The sequence below is a fragment of the Gigantopelta aegis genome, chromosome 13, assembly GCF_016097555.1.
Source record: "Gigantopelta aegis isolate Gae_Host chromosome 13, Gae_host_genome, whole genome shotgun sequence".
In the NCBI taxonomy this organism is placed as follows: domain Eukaryota; kingdom Metazoa; phylum Mollusca; class Gastropoda; order Neomphalida; family Peltospiridae; genus Gigantopelta; species Gigantopelta aegis.
This window is the reverse complement of record NC_054711.1, coordinates 23657917-23662490: the sequence shown is the minus strand read 5'-3', so window position 1 is coordinate 23662490 and position 4574 is coordinate 23657917. Positions and strand designations below refer to the sequence as shown.

The 4574-nt window shown below is 39.3% G+C and overlaps 1 protein-coding gene across 1 annotated transcript in view; it reads right to left on the bottom strand.

Moving 5' to 3' along the window:
• LOC121387405 (armadillo repeat-containing protein 8-like) overlaps positions 1-4574 on the bottom strand; it is a 58062-nt gene that overhangs the window by 37989 nt on the left and 15499 nt on the right. The window lies entirely within an intron of this gene.

Sequence of the window (4574 nt, the reverse complement as noted above, 5' to 3'; positions counted from 1 at the left end):
ACATTTGCATCATAAGTTGATTATTAATGTGTAGGGAGATAAAACGAGACTTTACGATCAGTTCGTTCTGTGCTGTAGTTCATTATAGCAGTAGCTCGTTGTACACATTTGCATCATAAGTTGATTATTAATGTAATGGGAGATAAAACGAGACTTTACGATCAGTTCGTTCTGTGCTGTAGTTCATTATAGCAGTAGTTCGTTGTACACATTTGCATCATATGTTGATTATTAATGTGTAGGGAGATAAAACGAGACTTTACGATCAGTTCGTTCTGTGCAGTAGTTCATTATAGCAGTAGCTCGTTGTACACATTTGCATCATATGTTGATTATTAATGTAATGGGAGATAAAATGGGACTTTACGATCAGTTCGTACTAGTGTAGTTTACTATATATCCAGTGTGTATCTGCAGACCTCTGAAAATTGCATCATTCCATCCACACATCTCTCATGCCAATGTATTTCTTTTCAACTTAACCAGCCCACAAACTAAAGGCATTTCCCCTTAAGATATAGTCCAGGAAAAATGGCCAAAAGGTCGAAAAAAATTAGTAGAAAGCTGAAACTTTGTTTATGCACTCCTCTTAGTAGCCTTAATAACATACTAAAAGTCCCCGTGTATCCTCCTTGAGCTTCTGTCATTATGACGTTACGACGTATTAGTTCATATTTATGTGAGAAATGGCCTTTTCGGAGATGTATTCTAGTATACATGAGTATATTGTTTGAAGATTTATTACTAAATGGCAATAGTGATTTCAAACAATTGTCGGCAATGCAAATAAACACAAGAAAATAGATCATGATGTCATATATGACGTCATCCTAGGTACTCGTTTAGTACAATTTACAAGTTCGAACATATAATAGTATCAGACAGCTCATACAGTTTACAACTTGCGTTTTCGCTTTCGTGGATTTTCAGTTGTTGGTAAAACGTCACATTCATTAGTAACCTCCAGATAATCCTCTAGAGAATCCTCATCAGTCATCTAGAAATCAAATGCTTCATAGTCAAGTTCCAGCGAGTCATCTTCGTTCTCTTTCACTTCAAAATCAGTGTCTGATTCACAAACGACTGTTTTTTTCTGAATTGCTGCAGCCATTTCCTTGGCAATGGCCACATAGAACTGTGCAGAACAGACCTGCTTTCTTGCAGCCACACGGTCGCTCACAACCTCTCTTGCAGTTGCATGAAACCAAACTTGACAGTTTTAATTAGGTGCAGGTGGCTGACGTGTGAAAACCGGTTGTAGCTGTCCATCTGTCAGTTCCCGACCCCATTCTGTTCTACTCCTAACCACTGCTGCACTTGGTGATAAACTCTGAATGAATGTTCCTTTGCTGCTGCAGATGTCGGTGGTAGAGCTGCGAGCTGTATCTTGTTCTGAAGAGGACAGTTAGCTACTGCTTTCATGAATCTCCTGTCTCTGAACATTCAGAGATTTTGTGGTCTTGTGAGCACCATACAAGGCCAGCAGGATCTGTTCGCATACAGATGACACAGAATCTGGTGAAGAGGTTGGGTCATTGAATACCTTCACCACACAATGCTGTAGATCCGGGTTCTTCTGAAGAAAAGTGAATGCCTTCTTCTTAACTTGTCGGTACAAGGCAGATGTGGTGTCACACCCAGTCATTGCATGTACGAAGAGCAAAGTGCTAGAGGCTTCTGACAAACACCGCTGAGCACAGCTGACGAAAAACAACTTTATCAGGACATTTTCCAGCTTCTGGTTTATACAAATATAGTTGGTTGTCTTGCTTTGACAACTGTATCAAAATAAGTAAGTCAACATCGGTTCCCACCAAAACAACATTGTTGTTCCTTGATAGCTCTATTGCTGTACGAATAATCAACGTATCTGCATCTGCTACAGCATGATTCACTTCTATGCCAGCATGTTCCAGATACCCAGTCAGAGCTTGAATAAACCTGGCTTTATTCTTTCCATTGGTCAAGAATCTTTCTCGACGGATAGTAATAGGCATATTATCTGTGAACAAGATCGCTTTGCGACTGTGACTTCATCTCTTGGTGATTTTGCTCCACACCCTTGGTGCGTGGTGCATCACTATAACCATCAAATACAACGATGCCACTATTTATTCTATGGTGTTTCTGTACATATGTTACATATACTGAGTATATGTCACTGTACGAGCCATGTTGAGGCCATATCACTCGTCTCAGTAAATATCCGCCAACTGTGCTTTCTGCAGGATATGTTTTTTGACTACCAGCTACTGATTCTATGACATCATACATGACCGATTTCTGGGTTTTCCTCATGGGTATCTCATCAAACAGTGATAAAGGTCTAGGAGCTAGTTCATACTTGAGACAAGAGGCAAAATTGTCTTCAGACTTGATCACACAAACTATCCTGTTGAAGAGCTGCATAGTGTTCACAGGAATGACCTCTTTTCGCACTTTGACTGAGTTGGTGACACTAGACAGTGGAAGAACTTTGTCTTTCCAGTGCAGGTGGATGTCTCCAAATGTCTTACCCACGATTTTCTGCATTGCGGCTGTACCAACTTGACTGCAGAATCACACAGTTTATCGTGTTTCCACCCACAACACCAGTTGCTAGTGACATCAGTTCCTGATTTGGTAGATGGGACTATGGACTGTAAGCCACTGTAGTAGAGTATCAACATCTCTGTTGTCACGCAATTGATGAGACATTCTCAGTTCGACATGTTGCTCACTGGTGGTATAGGCTATGCCACAAAATGTTTCAACGTGTTGAGTAATCTCACTGCAGCCTGGCATGCCCACCACCCAATTACTGATAACGCTCTCGGTCATACCACGACCTCTGGTGAGACCACCTGATGTTTTCATTGCTCGCATTACCATCTATTCTATAGTCATGTCTGTCCATATTCCTGCCCGCATTGTATCCATCCGTCTGACTGTAAAGTAACCCCTGGAGGAGAACACTTCAAACTCATCTGGCAACATCTTCTTTTCTAATGTTGACATCTGCTGAAGATATAGATGAGCACACTTGGCATATACTAGGTGAGCCGACGCCACATCTCTCGGCGCGCATGAATCTCAAATACGACATGTTTACAACATGACGCCACAGTCAACATGACGTCACTGTGACGTGATGACATCATAAAACGACATCTGTATTATTTGAAGCAATATCCTTTATTAAACAATGAAGATACCACTGTAAATAAGTAGATGATAAACTCGTGTGGTCTGTAGAACTTAGCCCAAACACTATTTTGTAGATCAGTGACGCTCGTGGTGCCATGACGTCATCACGGTAAAAGCTCAAAGAAGATAAATGGGGACTTTTAGTATGCTATTAAGGATGGTTAGAGGAGTGTATCTACCAAGTTTCAGCTTTTTACTAATTTTTTCCGACCGTGACCAAGAAATGGTCTAATATTACTGACCTAATATTGGACTGGTCCGAACATCTCAACAGCCAGTGGGATGGCTAAAAAAAATATTTCAATGAGTCCACTACTTCCTGTTCCAGTCACGTGACTGAATTTTTCTTCTTTCTCATTTGCTCTTACGGTCCGGACATCTTTTCTAAGCCATGTTTATTAGTCCCTACCGGTACAACCTTGAGATATTGAGCTGAAATTTTGTGTATAGCTTTTATCAGATACTATTACAGAACAGTTTTGACTTTCATGTTGAATTGCCCATTTGTGACAGAGTTGTGTCCCTTATTTTTATGTTTAGAAACATACTGAACCTAACGTCTGATATGTAAAAAAAAGTCCTCTGATGGATGGAGTAGCAAATATTGGGGGATCAATGTATGGCAACCTCCCCAAAACATGGACACATACTCCTTGGGCTATTGGCAAAGCAGATAACAGAAATGACTTTTAAATGGTGATACAAGCTTGAAACTTAGCACAGATGATCTCTTTGGAGAGTTCTTCAAATTAAATCAATGAGCAACTTGAAATGTTATTAATATACATGTCAATAACAGACAATGGTTGGGGAAAAATTACCGCCATATTGACATTTCAAGTTGCTCATTGAATGAATTTGAAGAACTCTCAAAAGAGATAATCTGTGCAAAGTTTCATGCTTGTATCACCATTTGCAAAGTCATTTCTGTTATTTGCTCTGCAAATAGTTCTAGTATAGTAGGTGCCAATATTTTGGGAAGGTTGCCATACATTGATCCCCAATATTTGCCACTGCAACCATTATAGGTCTTTCGTACATATCTGACGTTAGGTTCAACATGTTTCTAAACATATAGTATACAAATAATAAAATGACTAATATCAAAAACCTATATTAAAATACATCTCCATAATGATAGGATAATAAAACATTTCATTAATTCATATCTTTGACACTCAACAAAATTATCTTGTTCATGCTGAGGGGTTAATAACATTTTCATTCATTTACCTTTTACAAGGGATCTGGGGACATACATGTAGCACATGAATTGCTGGAAAATATGGAAATACTTTGGAAAATAGTTGAATAAGTTTCTTAATAAAAGTCCGTCGTCTCCATGGGCTAAATTGACCTGGTGCCTATGGCAAGTAGTGTATGTTTAT